The sequence below is a fragment of the Capricornis sumatraensis genome, chromosome 5 (genome assembly GCF_032405125.1).
Source record: "Capricornis sumatraensis isolate serow.1 chromosome 5, serow.2, whole genome shotgun sequence".
In the NCBI taxonomy this organism is placed as follows: Eukaryota; Metazoa; Chordata; class Mammalia; order Artiodactyla; family Bovidae; genus Capricornis; species Capricornis sumatraensis.
Genome location: NC_091073.1, coordinates 70,453,861 through 70,460,588, shown reverse-complemented (window position 1 = coordinate 70,460,588; position 6,728 = coordinate 70,453,861). Strand labels below are relative to the sequence as shown.

At 50.1% G+C, this 6,728-nt stretch overlaps 1 pseudogene; it reads right to left on the bottom strand.

Annotated features, from left to right (window-relative positions):
- Positions 1 to 543: 543 nt before the first annotated feature.
- LOC138080300 (indolethylamine N-methyltransferase-like) lies at positions 544 to 4,836 on the bottom strand (annotated as a pseudogene).
- Positions 4,837 to 6,728: the final 1,892 nt, after the last annotated feature.

Sequence of the window (6,728 nt, the reverse complement as noted above, 5' to 3'; positions counted from 1 at the left end):
CGTGTCAGTTTTCCCACCCAAGGTTAATAGGAGATTTCCTAGAAATCATCCAGTTCTTATGGATGCTGTGGTCCTTTGAGAACCTGCAGTTCTGTTCCTTCAGCTGATGGGCCAGACTGCCCAGAACCGGCCCCACACTTCAGCTCATGGGGTGTGCGTGTGAGCGGCACATGCTCTTGCAGGCTCTTCCCATCCCCTCAGCCTGCGCTCAGCTTCCAGGGACCAGCCCTTCAGGTCTTTGCCTGAGCTTCTCTTGCCCTATACGCACGAATTGGCAGGCTGAAAATGCTGTCCAGTTAATGCGGTACCCCTGAACAACCACTTTGGGTATTGCTGAATAAATGTCTCAGCTCCCTGAGGATGGGTGACTTCCCAACAGATGATTCCAGTTCCCACCATGGTGATTTCCTTGGTGACTCTTCTTAAAGATCTATTTGCTCTCAATCCTTGTCTAGGGTCTGCATAAGGGGGTGGGAGACCCAAATCAAGACAACATGTAGCCGGACCACTTTATTTTTCTGATTTTTGGTGTAGGATATTTGGTGCAGGGAATGGGTGTGGGAGACAGATCTCTGGGCTGGGGGCAGGGAGAACCTGTTTATCAATTGTGACCTTGGGACATAGTGCAAGATGAAGGGATGGTGTTCAGGCTGACTCTGCAGCAGGGGGCTCCAGACTTACTAGACTTTGGGATCCTGACTTCTCCCTCTGGGGAGGCCCTGTCTGCCAGACTGGCCTCAGGCCCCGGGGCCCTTGTGGGCAACCACAAATCAGTGGCCCTCGTTGATGCACTGGGCCTCTGAGTAGTTGATGGGGCTGTACTGGCACTTTAGCACCTGGCAGCCTCCTGCAAGGCCTTCTCCACTGTCTCCTTCTCCAGCCAGAGGCCAAAGAACTTCCTGGAGCCTACCATGTATTCACGGCAGCGCAGGGCCCCTAGGGTGACCAGGTGCCCGCCTGGCTTCAGGAGGCCCACCAGGTTCTGGATGGCTGCCTGGTAGGCGTCCACATCATGGCAGGCACCTTCCAGGGCCAGCAGGCTCAGCACGCAGTCTGCTGCGGGCACCTGGGCAGACCCCAGAGGATGGGGCTGGTTCACGTCACATGTCAGTAACCGCGTGACAGTCTTTCGGAGCCGGGCCTCTTTCTCCTGCCACTTGCTCCTGTGAGGGAGGGTCAACGAGGTGACAATGACAATTAGGACAACATCCCCCTTACCCTAAGGAGGCCTTCCTATGGGCCTATGAGGAACATGATATTTCTCCCATTATACAGATCAGGAAACTGAGGCACACAGAGGTTGAGTGATTTGTTCAAGGCCACACAGCTGATTTGACATCTGATTCCTCCTTCTCCACTTCCTCCTTCTCCTCTTCTTCCTCCTTCTTTTTCTGTCTTTCTTTTGAATAACTCAATTTTAGCATATTGCATTATTAATTTTAAATTGCAAAAGACATATAACAAACATTTGCCGTTTCAGTCCCTTTGTGCAATCCAGGGACATTAACTGCATTCACAATGTGCGCAACTATCACCATTTCCTAATTCCAAAACTTGTCATCCCCCATGCTGAAACTCTGCCCCCATTATGCAATATACCCCCATTCCTCCTCCCTGCAGCCCCTGAGCCTGTAAATATCCTTCTTTAAACCAGCTCTTTCCCACAGCTGGGCCTTTGCCCTTGCCATCCCCTCTGCCTGACTCTCATCCTTTCTCCCTCACATCTCCCAAGGTGTTGCTCGAAGTGCTCTTTCTGAGAGGAGAGGCTTTCTCTTGCTGTCTGCTGGGGACTGAATTGTATCCCCGTCATATTCATATGCTGAAAGCCTAACATGTATGTGGATGTATGTGGAGATGGAGCCTTTGGCAGGTAAATAGAGGTAAATGAGATCATGAGCGGGGGCCACGCATGATGGGATTTGTGCCTTTTACAAGAAGACTGACTAGAGACCTAGTTAACTCTCCGTCTCCTTTTTCAGAGGACATGGCAAAAAGATGGCATCTACAGGCCAGGAAGAGCACCCTCACCAAGTTCAAGGACGGATCCTGAGCTCCCAGCCTGCAGAATGTGAGAAGTGAGCGTCTTTGCTCAAGCCGCTGCATCTGTGATATTTCGTATGATGGCTCAAGGTGAGTAAGACACCCTCCCACCTGACATAGCACCTATACCTCTCTAGGCCCCTGCAGCTGGAGAGTCTTCTCTAGAACGCTTGTTTTTCCCTGAATCCTGCCTCCATCTACTTTGGGGACGTTGTGTTTCCTACAAGCATGTGAGCTCCACGGGGCAGAGGCTTCATTCACTGTGCTATTCCCAGCATCTGGAAGTGACCTGACTCTCAGAATGCTCTCTGTGAATGATGACAAGAATGTATGAAGCCCGGGCTGGGTTGATGCAGAGACCCTGTGCTCAGAGACCCTGAGGCCCTGTTCCATTTCAGGCTGCCCTTGTCTGTAATTTGGTCAGGCCCTCATGGCCGAAAGATGGGACAGGAATTTAAAGTGTGGTCTTCGTCCTGCTCTAAGGTGGCCTAGAGGTCACTCTCCACATCTGGGCTTCGGTTTCCTGGACTCTGGTTGATGGATTCCCTCTCTGTGAACTGGATGGGGAAGGTGCCTGGAGCGGGTGAGTGCTGTTGGTCTCTGGGACTTGGTAGCAGTGTGGAGGAGATAGATGTGGGTGATTCCAAGAAGCTCATGTCTTCCCATAACACGTGCCCCTCCAACACTAGGTAACGTGGAAGCTGAACCACGAGTTTTGAGAGGAAAGAGATCTGCGTGTGCTGGAGCAATCAGGGGAGGTTCCAGGAAGAGGAGGGACTGAAAAAGGTCCCACAGGATGGAAGGGATGTAAAACATGGAGAGCAAATCAGGTAACCGAAGCTTTGAGCACAGGCAACTCTGAGGCCGCAGGTGGGACTCACTCAAAGGGAGGGAGGTACAGAGACCCAAGTGGGTTAGGAACAAGCTAGAGGGAGCTGGCCAGTGATGCAGGGTGGCAGGCTCAGGCTCAGGCCTGTGAGGATGGGAGACGTCTTGTGAGAAGGATGGGGACTGTGGATACCTGTCTCCCTCGAGCCCACACACGTATTGCTGGGGACCAGTCATAGGCCCCTGGCTCCTTCTTCAGCCACTTGTCCACCCCCTGAAGGTTGAGCTCCGAGTAGTCTGACAAAATGATCTCCCAGAAGGCCTCGCAGGCTGAGAGCAGCTGGTAGATGGTGGGGCCTGTGCCGATGACGATCAGGATGTCGCCTCCGATGCCTCCTGCAAGAGATAGCGTGTTCCAGGTGTGGGGGGCAGACACCTGACTCCATGCCAGTTGCGGTGGATGGAGATGCCAGACTCTGCCCCTTCCCTAGGGTGACTCCCAGGGGATCCGACCCTGCCTTGGGCAGTACCTGGACTGTCTGAGGATTCCAGACCTTATGCCTGGGGCTCAGAAGGGTGAGAGGAGGGTGGGGCACAGGCTGGCACATACTGGGTCCCCCTGCTGCCTCAAGGGTTGCTACTGGAGCCCTGGTAGGACAAGTCCTGCCCTTCTGGGCAGCTTTCAGGTTGACTTCCTGGTAGAAGCTGGTTCATTGGCAAGTCTTCTGACTCTGGGTTTAAAGCAATGGTGAGAGTGACCCCATGGCCCCCTCCCACCTCCTTGCTGCAAGGACAGAGCTTCTGGTAAAGGATGAGGGCTGAGCCAGTGGGTTCAAAACTCGCTCAACCGATCACAGAAGGCAAGAGGATCTTGTGGTGAGTTGGGGGAAGAGCAATATAAGCACATCACCTTCCTCTCCTTGCTTCCTCCCTCCATCCTCCTCCATTGAAACCAGTCCATTTTCCAAGGCTTAATCCCAGTCCTTCCTCCAGAGTCTCCTCAAATTTCTCGGTGAGCCTTAAGCTTTCATTTGTCTGTATTTCTGTGGACCTCGCTTGATCTCTTTCTTGGCATCGAATACATAGGGCAAGGTTTGTTGAGTAACTGAGTAAGCCCCTAGTTGTTCAGTGCACTCCCTGTGCAACTGTGCAAGGCAGCCCTGCATGAACTGATTTAGAGATTTTCTACTGCCAGTGACAGGTGGGCTGACCTGGGCTGGCCAGCCTGGTGTCTTGCACCTCAGCCTCCCCTTGTGTGCATGGAGAACTTGGGTGATAATCTCTGCCGGTCCCCCCAGCCTGACAACTCAGAGCAGAAATTTGTAAACTGAGCTCTGTGGTTTGGCTTCGGGTATCCATGAACCGTCTTAATTTTGTGTAAAAGATTAAGAGCGTTACTGTGTTGTGTATATACCAGATGTTTCATCAGGTTTTCAAGGTGGCTCAAGAGACCAGGCTATAAAGCCGCTTTTATGTTACTGAAGGGGAGGCAGTATGCTCATATCTGTTGTCGCCTATCCCTTCCAGCATGAGTCTGTGAGCCCCACAGTTCAGGAGGTACCTTCCCATTTCACAGGGCAAGAAACTGAGATGGACTGTCAAAGATTCAGGCCTGGTTCCTGGGCAGCAAAGGCCAGTGCTTGGGTTCCACGAGTGGCCAACCAGCGACAGTCCTCGTGGATTCACAGCTGGGCTGCCTGCCTTTGCAGCAACCTAGGTGAGTGGTGTCCCAGAGGCCAGGTCCCCTGCCACCAAGAGCCCTTCCTGTAAGGCGCAGCCCCATCGTCTGCCTGAGATGGAGACCAGACACTCACCTGGAGAGAAAGTTTCAAAGAGATTATTCAGGTTGAATTTCAAGATTTCATTTTCAGCTACAGTGCCTGAATCGAAGGCATAGTAAGTCTTTAAGTAGTCCCGGGGTTGGAACTCTGTCTTGTAGTCCTGTCCTTTGTACAGCTTGCCCTCCATTCTGGCTGTGGACCTTGCTGCTTCTGCCCTGCTGTGGTTCCCCATTTTATCTACCCTCTTTTCCCAGGCCCTTCCCATGGGGAGTTTCATAATCTCATCAGACAGACCCTCCCTCCCAGGGAGGAGCTGGGATTGCACATCATGGAGTCAGGCTACATGTTAGCTTTCTGGCTGGGGTTTATCTGTTTGGTAATCATCAAAACACAGAAACACAAACAGGATGGTCAACAAATGCTCCTGGGGAGGGGGGGTCTCAGTATTTCACTTCTAAGAGGTGATGTTTTGAATGTAGATGCTGCTGGCAAGGGTTAGATTTGGGAAAGAATGAAGCAGAGGGTCTGGGCCACAGAACAAAGAGAGAGACACAGATGAGCAAAGAGAGACAGACAAAAACAAAGGCAGAGAGAGGGCAAGTATCTGGAATAGGACAAGTGTCCTTCTCTCTCTGGGTTTGCTGGGAAAATGAAACCCAGAAAGGAAAACCCTATAGCATGGAAAACAGAGTGCAGAAATGGCTGAAATTTCACTGATTGAGGTCAGTGAGTTTGCTCTTTAAAATTGTTAGTCCTGAACTTGGTTGAATTTTCCTCCTATCTTTGGTCCCGTTTACTTTATTTGCTTAGTCAATCCTTTATTTTTCTGGGGATAAAAGTAAATGTAACCAGGGCCACCGAAAAGGTTGAGAAACCTCTGTTTGCACAAACCATTTTAAAAGTGTTGGCATTCATAAACAAAACATGTGATTAAATTTTGTGGCATTTGCTTGCATGCACAATCACACACACAAACACACACAGAAACTCACACACACACAACTACCAGTAAAATGCAGAAAAGATGAATGAGAGCAGTGGGTTGTATCAAAAGGACAAAGCCTGGACTTCTGAGTAGGTTTCAGATTGACTTCTTGGTAGGAGCTGGTTTATTTCCAGCAGTTGTGACAATTTTTTGGTTGTGATACTATGTTTTGAAAGATGCTACCATTATGCTATCATTAAAATGTACACAAATCTCTCGGTATGATTTCTTACAGCTGCTTGTAAATCTACAAAATAAAAAGTTTTATGTTAAAAAAAGTGTTTCCAAAGGAAAATGAAAAAAAAAAAAAAAGTGTCTGCAAATCTCTTCCCAAAATTCACCTAAGATCAGAGATTTCAGGGAGCAAACTCTAATGTGTTTTGCAAATGGGCAAGTCTGGGGCCCTGGTCTGTAAACTGTGCCGGGTGTGTCCCTCACCCTCTTCCTCTGCCTTCTTTTGTGACAAAACTGTAGAGTAGATATTGAGACCTACTCACTCCTTGAAGATTAGGAAGCTGAAGGTGATGAGCCTTTTCCCAACAGGGTCCTGGCCGCAAGCAATGGGTTCTAGGAGTAGATTCAAGGCCAGGGTCCAAAGCCAAAATGAAGACTCGCTCCAAATTTACTGTCTCCTCATCAAACGATGCAGTCTAGCAGGGTCCCTTGGCTGTGCTGCTCAAACTAGCATGCCCAGGAATCACCGGGGATCCCTCTAGATGCAGGCTGTGGTTCTGATATTCTGCATCTATAGTATCCCACATGATTCTCAGAAGTGTTCCTACCTCCCTTTGGACATCGGTCTCCTTTCAACATGGATCACAGGGATTTGGGGCACAGGCAGCAAGGCCTGGAACACTCTCATAACATATTGTTTATACATTCAGCTATTATTTATCGAGTAGCTATTCTGTGCCAGGCACCGCTGTAGCCCTGGGGAACAGAAGAGATGAGAATCACTGCCTTTGTGGCTGTGAGACTCTGCTGTGGGAGGCAGGCCATAAACTGGTGATTATATCAAGTCATAGTAAGTCACATAGTAATCACATGCTGCTGCTGCTGCTAAGTCTCTTCAGTCGTGTCCGACTCTTTGCGAC